This window comes from Balaenoptera borealis (genome assembly GCF_965194805.1).
Source record: "Balaenoptera borealis genome assembly, chromosome: 17".
Taxonomy (NCBI): domain Eukaryota; kingdom Metazoa; phylum Chordata; class Mammalia; order Artiodactyla; family Balaenopteridae; genus Balaenoptera; species Balaenoptera borealis.
In genome coordinates, this window is record NC_138876.1 from 33,872,699 (window position 1) to 33,885,438 (window position 12,740).

At 44.8% G+C, this 12,740-nt stretch overlaps 1 long non-coding RNA gene across 1 annotated transcript in view; it reads left to right on the top strand.

The window, feature by feature from the left end:
- The window catches only part of LOC309615179, a 31,122-nt gene extending 19,137 nt beyond the window's left edge, over positions 1-11,985 (top strand). The window contains exon 3 of the long non-coding RNA XR_014236594.1: positions 5,751-11,985. This is a non-coding gene — a long non-coding RNA (uncharacterized lncRNA). The remainder of the gene's footprint in view (positions 1-5,750) is intronic.
- The last annotated feature ends 755 nt before the right edge of the window (positions 11,986-12,740 follow it).

Here is a 12,740-nt window from a genome sequence, read left to right on the forward strand (position 1 = left end):
CTAATTTACTGCCTTTACATCACCTATGGTCAACTTCCTGGCCTGTTCTCAGTATGTGATGAGCCAAGCACCAGGATGCACCTCTTCATCCTGGGTCCAGAGCAAAGATCTCTGTATCTATGGGCCCAAGAGTCCTAACTTACAGCTCCTGGGGGCACAATATGCTGCTCTTTCCCCAAAAAAGTCCCCATTTGTGCTGCCAACCTAGGAGTTACTGCTCCTTCTTTTCCTCGTCTCATTCACCTACATGCCATCTACACCTTCAGCTTCTTTGACTTCTGTTTATTGAGCACTTACTTTGTACCACAAAAGTGTCCAGAACCTAATTCACAATAAGTATTAGCTCTTGATTCCATCATTAAGATTCACACACACACACACACACACACACAAAACCCCTCATGACGGCTCTCAGGGCCCTGTGTGAGCCAACCCCAGGCCACATCCCTGGACCACCTCCAACCCCTTCCCTCTCCCTCACGGGCTCTAGCCCTACTGGTTGCTCTGTTCTTCCAGGAATACTCTCAAGCATGTTCCTCCTTCAGAGACTTTGCACTTATCATTCCTAGCTTGCTTACCTACTTCCTTCGGTCGAATATTCCTTAAAAACTGTGCTGTGCCCTTTTCACAAATGATCTCATTTTATCCTCAGCAACCCTAGGAGGTAGGTACCACATTAGGTTGAAACTGACAATATTTGACTGCTTGACTCACACAAAAGCAATTTCATATTGTTCAACCTGGTATAATCCTTACTTTACAGATGTAGGAATTGAAGCTTAAATAATTTGGCAAAGGTCACACAGTTATAAAGTGGCAGAGCCAGGATTCAGTCTCAGACCGTTCTTATCCTGAAGTCCATGCTCTTAAGGTCTAAAATGTACCATGTGCCTCCAAGACCTTCCCTGTTTCCTTCTTGGATTTTTGTCCTTCCATTTCATCCAGGAACACCTCTATTAAGCTGAGATACAGGGAGACTGAAACACTGATACTTCCACTTTAAGAGCCCAGAGCCTTTCCATCAACACAGTGCTGCCTAGCTGGATATCCTGCATCTCTGCTGCCATCCAGCCCCTGGTGAGCCCAGGCTGCCAAAAAATGTGCTCTACTAGATTTGCACTTTCTGAAAAGTGAAGATGAATTATGAGCTGTTAGGTATTGGACACCTGACCTAAAAACAGAGAAGTGACTCAGAAACTGTGGAAGGGAAAAGGAAGCCTGAGAGTTCAAAAACACTTAGAAGGCAAATAACTCTGTAATTCTCTCACCTGTTCAGCAGAAGCCTCCTTAAGAAGTAGGCATAGGGCCAGGGGTTTGGACCTGTCTCTGAGAGTCACTATCAACACACAATCTTAGGGGCTTTAGGGAACACCAGCCACATCACATCTTCCCCCCAACCTCCCTGCAGTCTGCAGGCCAGATCTGGCCGAGGCTTGATTTTGTTGATGTCGTTTTGAATATCATTCCTAGATAATAATGTGTGTTACAGAGTTTACCAGTTATGGAACATCTCCTCAGAAAAAAAGTGGCTCCCATGCTCCATTTATCTCTCTGGGTTTCCAGTTGTACTTGGATTTGGGCTTTTCTGACAATTCAGTATCCTGCCGGGTCTTTAAGATTTTTAGAGTATGTCTTGTACACGGAGGGTAATTCCAGAGCCTCTCCCACCATATTATGAAAATGGAAGTCCATTCAATGTTCTCAAGCAGAGGAGTCACTCACTATCAGACCTTTGGATTTGTTTTTTAAAGGATGACCCTGACAGTTGTCTGCAGAATGGACTAATTAAGGGGCAGAATCTAGAGAAAGGAGACCATTTGAGAGGCCATCGCAGTGGTCCTGGTGAGAAATAGTGTCCACTTGGTCTGGCCTGGGGAGGTGGCAGTGGAGGGACACAGAAAAGAACCAATTCAATAGGTATTGTTGAGGCATCTCTGCAAATGGTGCTGGCAACCTGCCTCTGCGGGTGAGCTGAGCAGGTGCTCTGAGAGGACCATCCTACCATCTTGACCATACAGCTAACGGACCAAATGACCTCTGAACCCTTCCCAACTGGATGATTCTCACACCTGTTATGGAACAGCAGTGACACGTACGCAGTGTTTAATATAATAGTCATGAACCGCTTCCACATACAGGGTCTTATTTGATCCTCATAGCAACCCCGGGAGGTACATATTATTTTTCCTATTTTAAAAATTAGAAAATCAGGCTTGGAGAGTTTAAATGATTAATTCAAATACTAATCAGACCCAATAGATCTGGGGTTCAAATGCAGGTCTTCTAACTCCAGATCCCATCCAATCTTCTCTATTGAGCAAAAGTGCCAAGGAGACCATAAAATTGAGAGGAACAAAATCAATGCTGTTATTTTAAAATAAATCAACATTCCATGTTATTAAATTGATTCAAATACAATTATAGCAACAGCTGTATCTTAGTGCATACTATGTGCCAAGAACTGATCAAAGCACCAATTATATGATCACGTTTGGTTCTCACAGGAACCCAGAGAGGTAGGAACTATTATTATCTCCATATTATACATGGAGAAACTGTAGGACAGAGGTGAAGTATATTGCCCAAGTTCACACAGAGGGTTAGCTGTGGAATTAGGATTAAATCCCAGGCCACTGTGACACCTGAGTCCACTCTTTAATCTTTGGGGAAAGATGGCCTTCTAAGAGAGAACATATATGCATGTGCTATCATTTGCATAGAACTTCTGAAACTCCCTCTAGGGAGGAAGTTTGGAAGCTAGAATAGGAGGGAGGGATGCCAGCTTTCATGGTCTGTCCTTTCAAGTCACTTGAATTTTTAACACTGTAGTGATTGCGATTGCTAGCTAGCCACCAATATCCATTCTCCCCTTCTTCCCTTAATTATAGAAACCCTGAGTTTTAGCTGGGTATGTGGGAACCCAACTAGAGATTACATTACCCAGTCTCCCTGGTACTAGGTATTGCCTAGTGGAATGAGGACTAAGTTCTAGCCAGTGGACTGAGGGCAGAAGGGACATGTACAAATTCTGGGCCATGCCCTTGAAAGGAATGGATAAAGGTTGCCCTTGCCTTTTCCCCTGTCTGGACCACTGGGATGCAGACATGATGGTAGGAGCTGGAGCATCCACCTTAGACCCAGAGACAGAATCAATATATTGAGGATAAGAGAGCTGCCTTACCAGTGCTGGGCATCCTACTTCTGGACTTTTACCTGAGAGAAAAACAAATATCTATCTTATTTAAACCATTATACTTGTAGGTTTCTTTTTAACAAAGTTTCTACTGTACTTTAACACAGACATGCATATATTTCTTTTTTGAATGAAAAAACTAGTTTTAAAAAATATCATGACAGCAGGAACATAGCCTACAGTTTTATATTTGAACAATTATTCAGTGGAGTGGCAGGTGTTCGGGGGAAAAAAGCTCTTATTTGTTGGATTTTCCAATTTCCCTGGTGTAAATACTCCTCCAGGGCTGATCTCAAGCTGCCAACATGAGGTCACTTAGTGCAGAGTTGGGAAGAGATGCCCAGTTGCCCTTGAGAGGGGTCTGAGCCACCTCCAGCACACCCTGCAGTTACCCCTGTAACCTTTGAGGAAATGCTTTAAATACTAAGTGCAGCAAACTGTGGACATGATCATATAGGATTCCCAGGAGCCTCTAGTATAGATGAATTAGGAAGACTTTAAAAAAAAAAAATTTTTACCTGTGAGACATTGCTCAGACTAGATAACCTTATAAAACATTAAGGATGTTTAATTTCACTTTTATCAAACCGTGGGTTGGACTCCATATGTTTCATCCATATTATTATAACAGTACTTTAAAAAGATGAAAGGTAGAAGTGATGTTGGGAGCACACGGTCATTCAACAGACATGTATCTTCCTGTCTAGAAGGGCAGGGAAAGAGAGAAATCAAATATGGCCTCTGTCCCTGAAACATTGGTGGCTTTTACATGCAGTGTCTAGAAATAAAGCTTCATTTCGGTGATGTTAAGATTTATAATGGTTATACCAAAGAAGAATATTTCTCTCCCTCCAAAATCAGGAAGCAAAATGAAGTCTTTCTTTTTAGTGGTTTAATTCAATTTTACATAAATTGAATCTCATCACAAACAAATGGTGTCAAGCTCTGTCAAGAGCAAACTCCACAGGAGGAATTAGAGAGTGGGTACCTTTGAGAAGGTACAGTCCCAAATCTCACTGTCCTTTAAAATCTAAGGACAGTGAGATTTCAATAACAAAGGCTCAAAATTTGTGGGGCTTCAAAAGTTGAGTAACCTTTTCCCTGAGGGAGAATGGTGGAAGCCCTATTGCCTCACCAAGTCTCATAGATAAGCTCCAAAGCATCTGAGTCCATCAACATCCCCTTCTCAAATTTCCACAACCTTTTCCCCACGGACCAGTGTTAAAACAAAAAATATATCTTTGTGAAACCAGCTCAAGAAATGCTATATCTGGGGCTTCGTTGGTGGCGCAGTGGTTAAGAATCCGCCTGCCAGTGCAGGGGACACGGGTTCGAGCCCTGGTCCAGGAAGATCCCACATGCCGTGGAGCAACTAAGCCCGTGCACCACAACTACTAAGCCTGTGCTTAGACCCCGTGAGCCACAACTACTGAGCCCGCATGCCGCAACTAATGAAGCCCACGCACCTAGAACCTGGTCTCCGCAACAAGAGAAGACACGGCAATGAGAAGCCCGCAAACCGCAACAAAGAGTAGCCCCCGCTCGCCACAACTGGAGAAAGCCTGTGCGCAGCAGCGAAGACCCAACGCAGCCAAAAATAAAAATAAATAAATAAAATTTTTTTAAAAAAGAAAAAGAAATGCTATATCCATGGTCTGAATTCTTCTCTTTGTTTAACACTAATTTTTATTGGAGTATAGTTGATTTACAATGTTGTGTTAGTTTCTACTGTACAGCAAAGTGAATCAGTTACACATATACACATATTCACTCCTTTTTAGATTCTTTTCCCATATAGGTCATTACAGAGTATTGAGTAGAGTTCCCTGTGCTATACAGTAGGTTCTTATTAGTTATCTATTTTATGTATATCTATTTATTAGATATATCTATTTTATATAGATATATATAATATATATATAGTTATATATTTTATGTGTATATGTCAATACCAATCTCCCAATTTATCCCTCCCCTGCCCCTGAATTCTTCTTTTACTTAAAACAATCCTCCACACCTAGAGGTTGCTTTATTTATTTATTTATTTATTTTACTTATTTTATTTATTTATTTTTGGCTGCGTTGGGTCTTCATCGCTGCGTGCAGGCTTTCTCTAGTTGCGGTGAGTGGGGGCTACTCATCGTTGCAGCAGGCGGGCTTTTCATTGCGGTGGCTTCTCTTGTTGCAGAGCACAGGCTCTAGGCGCACAGGCTTCAGTAGTTGTGGCACGTGGGCGCAGTAGTTGTGGCTCGCGGGCTCTAGAGCGTAGGCTCAGTAGCTGTGGTGCACGGGCTTAGTTGCTCCGCGGCATGTGAGATCTTCCCAGACCAGGGCTCGAACCCCTGTTCCCTGCATTGGCAGGAGGATTCTTAGCCACTGCACCACCAGGGAAGTCCCTAGAGGTTGCTTTATTTAGACCAGAATCAGTATTTAATCCACAGCTCTGACAACAAGGTTTAGTTAGGACAGAATTCAAGCATCGACTGAGATCCACATGGACAAATGAACTCGGGGTCACTGTTGCATCTAGCAGTATAAGAGCCACTTCTCTCTCTAGGAGCCCCATGGAAAGGAAAGCACAAGCACAGAATCCCAGGCTGTCTTGCTACTGGTGTCTGGTCGTGGCAAGGGTCACCAGTGGTCCTGAGTAAGTCCACCTGCCAGATGGTTGGATAGCCTACAGGGCTGTCCTGGGTTTATCTTCTTGGCTGCAAGCCTCCTAGCTCCCGCCCAGACTCGCATCAGGAGCTGTGGGGTGTTGTCTGAGCTGCCAGATTCCATCCACAAGCAGAGACTGTTCACCACTGGTAACATCCAACCATTCAGCAATGAGCTTCCGGGCAATTCTTTCAAGAGACTAGATGGATACCTGCAACCAGACTTTATCAGACTTACCAAAGTTTGACCTTATAAACAGTTCAATTTTCCAGAGTTCTCTGGCTTGCGTGTGGTTGACAGCTGGACCCTGCCAAGTTCTGAGTCCAACTTTGAAATGTTTATCCTCCACTACCTGCTCCAGAGCACGAGGTAAGTGGCAAAGGCTCGTGGGCCAGGTGCATGTGGGGCTGCCTGACACACCAGGGTCACATGATAGCACAGATGGCCACCAGCCATGCTTCTGGGCTTTTAGCTCCTGGCAGTTTCCATTATGGCTCTTCTGACAGGCTGTGACTTCGGATGGTACTGGGGGACTGTGTCTTCTTGTACCTGTTGCCACCAGGAAAGCACTACATATTTTGTGCCTCTATAACACTGTTCTTCAGTTCCCTGGGACTAAAGTGCAAGGACAATGACAAAACAAACTTGAAGCACAAATAGTTTACCTGAACTCTAGTCACCAAAAAATTACCAGTGCCTTCTAACTGTAAGGCATTCTTCCAGGAAGTGTGACATGGCAGGGGGCGGGGGGTGATACAAAGAAGTAAAAGTGGGCACAAATACGAAGTAAAAAATAGGGTCCTTCTCTCATGCCGCAGAGGAGGCAGGCTGTGAAACACGTGCTTCCTGCGTCTCTCCTTCCCTGTGAAGTCTGCTCATCGCCCCCAACTCTGTCCAAAGTATTTAGGGTAAACCACACTTGTGAGTGAGCCGTATAACATTGCTGTTTTTCTAGTCAAAAAGGTAGAATGTGAGCAACTTCATTTGGTTCAACCTAGTAATCCGTTCTCCCAAAGCACTTTACGTGTTCCTCTATTACGACCCTGTTTTCGATCTGTCTTGGGAATGATTCGGTACTTACATGACCTTGTCCTCCACTTGATTACAAAACTCCTTGAGAGCATCTCCAGCTAGTACTGCACCTTACACAGAGTAGGGGAACAAATGAATAGGAAAGTAAATGTGTGTGTGTGTGTGTGTGTGTGTGTTTCTAAGCAGTGCGCTGGTGTTGGGGATAAAAGGCTGAATCAGCAAAGGCCCTGCCCAGGATGAGCTCGGGTCTCAGTGAGACAGAAGGAGAATTTCACTCCATCAAGCAGGGTTTCTCAACAGCGGCATTATGGACACTTTGGATCAGGGAACCCTTTGTCGTGGGGGTGACTGTTCTGTGTGTTGTGGGATGCACGGCAGCACCCTTAGCCTCTACCCACCATATGCCAGTGGTATACCCTCCACCCCACCCCCACCCAGCCTTGACAATAACGTATCTCTAAACAGGGCCAAATGTCCCCTGAGGAACAAAATCAGCCCTATGGAGAACCACTGCCACAGATGAGCTAAGGTGGCAGGATGCCGGTGTGGCAGCTCAGAGGAACCTCCCAGAAAAGATGACACCTGGGGTAGGTCTTGAACGACAAGTATGAACCAGCAAGGTGAAGCAAGGCAGAGGCTACTGCACAAGCCAAGACACGACAGCTTACCCGTACTTTACCTTGACTAGGCTCAAGTGTGACCCGCATACAAGTGAAAGGCAGTGACTTCAAACAAAAAAAATCAGCCTACGTACTTTCTCATTAAAAAGTAGATCCCATCAAGTCTTGGTTTCTGATATAACTTTCTTTCTATAAATTCCTCTGCTTTCAGCAATGCTTGGCCCAAACATAGGACCTTGATGAATTGAGTGAGGTCACTCAGAACAGTTTCACTGCTTGCGTGGAAGCAACATCAGGAGTTACAATACTATCTTCTCTTGGCAAGGTACTTTACCGCATGTTTTCCTCTCTACTTTTTTCTTTTTTGCATTATATTTTTTAAGTGCTTTAATGAGATGTTGAACACATACAGAAGAATATTTAACATGCAAGCACACAGAGTACCAATGAAGCATGTAACCTCCATGCAGCCGTAGACATAGACTATCACAACCATCTCTGAAGCTCACCGTGCGCTTCTGACATCATTCCCCTCTCTACCCCACAGAGGGGAAAGATTTTTGTGTTTACATTTATTTTTTCAACAAACATTTTACTGAATACCTCACTAGGCTATGGGCCAGACTCTGTGCTACAAAGCAGTGAACAGAACAGAACCTTCTCCTACCTTACTTAAAGCACTTTCACATCAGCCATTCAATTTAATTTGATGTTCTCAATATCCCAATGAGATACCTATAAGCAACTAATAATTACTCTTCCCGCCACGTCCTTCACACATGAGGAAATAGAGGCTCAGACTGTTGACTTGTCCCAGGTCACATGGTTACTAAGTGGCAGAACTGGAGCAGGAAGCCAAATGGTTGCCTCCCTCCCATCCTCCTTCCATTGCTCCACAGAGCCTGCCCCTCCCCTCCCCTCCCCTCCACGCCTGACAGCAGATTCACTCCTACCAAATGCCAAGCTCTGCAACTAAAGCGAGGCAACTGCAGAGTCAGGAGATGCGCAGGATTCAGAGACCCCTAATGGCCCTGCTGGATTCAAGATGAACCAGACTGTGTGTTGGGGCAAGGAGAGAAGTCTCTGCAGTGAAACAGACCCCAGTGGGGGCAGACTTGTCCCCAGGCATTTGGGTCCATATCAAACCCCCATTTGGTTTTTTAATTTTTCTTAAATTTTAATTGAAATATAGTTGGTTTACAATGTTGTGAATTTCAGGTATACAGCAAAGTGATTCCTTTCCATTATAGGTTATTACAAAATATTAAGTATAGCGCCCTGTGCTATACAGTAGGCCCTTGCTTATCTATTTTATATATAGTAGTGTGTATATATTTTTTATAAGATTTATTTTACTATTTATTTAATTTATTTATTTTTGGCTGCGTCGGGTCTTAGTTGCGGCACGTGGGATCTTTGTTGAGGCACGCAGGATCTTTCGTTGCGGTGCGCGGGCTTCTCTCTCTAGCTGTGGTGTGCAGGCTTAGTTGCCCCATGGCATGTGGGATCTTAGGTCCCTGACCAGGGATCGAATCCGCGTCCCCTGCATTGTAAGGCAGACTCTTTACCACGGGACCACCAGGGAAGTCCCGTAGTGTGTATATTTTAATCCCATACTACTAATTTTTCCCTCCCCACCCTTTCCGCTTTCGTAACCAACCATAAGTTAGTTTCCTATGTCTGTGAGTCTATTTCTGTTCTGTAAATATGTTCATTTGTATCATTTTTAACGATTCCACACGTAAGTGGTATCATGATATTTGCCTTTCTCTGTCTGAATTACTTCACTTAGTATGATAATCTCTAGGTCCATCCATGTTGCTGCAAATGGCATTATTTCATTCTTTTTAACGGTTGAGTAACATTCCATTGTGTATATATATACCACATCTTCTTTATCCATTCCTCTGTTGATGGACATTTAGGTTGCTTCCAAGTCTTAGCTATTGTAAATAGTGCTGCTGTGAACATTGGGATGCATGTATCTTTTCAAATTAGAGTTTTCTCCAGATATATGCTCAGGAGTGGGGTCGCTGGATCATATAGTAACTCTATTTTTAGTTTCTAACCCCCATTTTAAAGTTGCACCATATCAGACAAACAAAGCCATCTTTTTGCCTTTTACATTTGATTGAAAAAAAATGGTTATTTGTGGTTGGTTTAATGGTTACTTATGTTGGATAAAGTTGGGGCCATTTATTTAGGACTCAATTTCTACTTTACTTGTTGGTGTTCTTTGGCAAAGGCCTTCCTGCAAACAAAAATATGGATGCCTCTGATGGCCCAGATGGCAGTAAGACAGCTCTCAGAGGCTGCCCAAGGCAAGACATGGCTTCCATCTAGTGTAGCAACTCTGATCAGTTGGGAGTAACTCTCCAGGGTGTTGTCTTGAGAAGACTTGAGGGCCAAAATAGATTAGTGATCATGGGCACTGGAGAATGGATTGGAGGCCCTTATGTCACATATTTACTAACCTGGATATAGCTTGTGATCAGCCAAGATTGACCAAGCACCAGTGAAGACCTCAGACCAGAAGGGTCCATGGTGCCCAGTATCTGGCCTCTCGGTGTGTGAATCACATACTCTATAAGGGAGGCAAAGATCTGGTCCCTGGTTCCTGACCCTTTCAAACAAGGACATAGCCTGATAGGAAAGACTCAGCTCCAGAACCAGATGTGACCTCTAGTGATCTAAAAAGAACTATATACTTGGTCTCTGCCCCCAGTTCCTGACACAGAGCTCCTAAATCCCAAGGAATTTCTTGGGTGACAGGAGCATCGTTTGTTCTAATGAGGTGACTCTTGGTGGGCTCCTGGATGGCTCAGGATGGGGTCTGTTCACTAGAAAGCCCAAGTCACGATTAGAAGCTTGGAGTTTTCAGTCCCTCCCCCACCATTCCTCTGGGGAGGGGAGAGGGACTGGAGATGAGTTAATAATGAATCATGCCTACATGATGTAGTCTCCATAAAAGATCTTCCGGGTTGGTGAACACATCCATGTGCTGGGAGGGTGTTGCACTCCAACTCCATGGGGGCAAAAGCTCCTGCACTTGGGACCATCCAGACCTCAACCTATGTACCACTTCATCTGGCTGTTCACCTGTATCCTTTATTATATCCTTTACAGTAAACCAGTAAATATAGGTAGGTTCTATGAGCCATTCTAACAAATATTCGAAGCTGAGGAGAGGGTCATGGGAACCCCTGATTCATAGCTGGTTGGTCAGCAATACAGGTGACAACTTGGGACTTGGGGCTGGTATCTGAAGTGGGGGTCAATCTTATGGGACTGAGCCTATAACCTGTGAGGTCTGTGCTAGCTCCAGGCAGTTAGTGTTAGAATTGAGTTAAATTATAAGGTACCCAGTTGGTGTGCACTGATAATTGGAGAGTTGTCGGGTATAGAAAATCCTACCCATCTGATATCAGAAGTCCGAGGAGTTGAGGAAAACAGGGGTTTTCCTTTAGTTCTGCCTGATCCATTAACTCATTCCACAAACATTTATTGCATGCTTTTCTGTGCCAGGTACTATGCTGGTCACTGGGGATCCAAAGGCAACCAGATCAGAGCCCCTGTCCTCAGGGAGCTCACTCTCTAGTGGGTGAGACAGATATCAAACAAATAGTAACACTACAGTATAGTGAGGGCTGTGGTAATCTTGCTAGAGCTTGTTGACATGAATGATCAGGGAAGGATGGCTGCCCGTGGCACTGGGGACAGTGTACAAGGACCAAGGAAGTTCTATTCTTCCCTGAAACATTTTGGTGAGACTTTTGTGACCTGTCTATGCTTGATGATACTAGGAAAGCAATTAGAGGCTGGACTCAGGGCCCCTTGGCATTAATGGACAGAATAGGTACCCAGGGCAGCTATATATATCCAGTTATGCAGGTTGCGGCCTGCATAAGGGCACCCAGATTAAAAGGGAAAGCAGGAGGAAGGAAGGGGTGATTTTTACTAATGCTTCCCAAAGGAGGCACCTTTTTCTAATTTGCCCAAGGGGCTGTTATTTGCCAGCAGAGAATCTGGGGAATCATCTTTTTCAATTACCCTGTGATCATGGATGGTAGGACTAACTGAGTTACCTTGTAACTGATGTCGACACATCTTAATAGCCCATGGACATTTCTTGGATCTAAATGGAAGGCCAATTCCCAAGTGTTGCTTTATTTTGGACATGGGAAGTGTTTCTTGACTGGTCCATCAGGGTTCACCCAGGGGGAGCAGAAGCCCCTGTGAGTTCTGAGGTAAGGGATTTGTTATAGGAGTGAGACCTGACTTCCCCGTGGGAGGAACTGGGGAGGTGACGACCTGGAAGGGACTGGAGGGTCAGAGAAGGAGCCACCAAGCACCCAGTCGGATAAGCTAAGTAGACCCCGCCACTGCAGAGGGACTGCAAAAATGCCTTCAGGGAGGTTTTGCAGGGAGACTCTGCCCTGTGTGGGTCCCTCCTCCAGGGATCTGCCACCACGCATCTGAGGGAGGGTCTGGGGCTGCTGTCAGGAGGAGCTGGATGTGGAGTGGATGAGAGCGAGGACAAGTGGGACCTGGCACCTCTGTGTCTGCCCGTCACCGAACTTAACCCTGACCGCCTTCCGAGAGTAATGGCAGCCACCTCACGGTCGTCTTCCAGATCTTTTACGAGCTCCTCCTTTGTCCAACTCTAACTCAGGGTTACGGGGAAGGGGAGCTGGGAGAGGTAGATTCATTTTAGCCAAGTTGCCAGGGTACAAACCACCACACTTGAAGGAAAAGGTGGGGAGGGGTGTGCAGAATAAAGACACAAACACTGCAGAGTCCTTAGTTCAAAACACCTGAGGTTCTGAGATGTGTATGTAGCAGAATTGCTTGGGGAGGTGTTGAAAGACAGATTCCCAAGCTCCAACTCTCAAGATTCTGAGGTCGCATCTGGGCATCTGTTTTAACAAGCTCTATAGATGATACTCATGCACATAAAGCTTGAAAACCACTGTCACCAACCTTACAAGCAAATAAATAGGTTATTAATCATTTCAACTCTAATGGCCTGCTGTTGAAAGCCCTCAATAACCTACCATTTAGGGACCCTGGGACCGTGATCCAGATGTTGACACTACCCCAAAGTCCCTCCTCAGCTGGACTTTAATAGGTCCTCCATCTGCATGCTTGAACTCTTTCAAAAGCAGATGAGATCTACTCCTGAACTCTTCTCTGAGGGAGCTGGGTGTGGTGGATCGGCAGAGGAATCTCACTCTGAT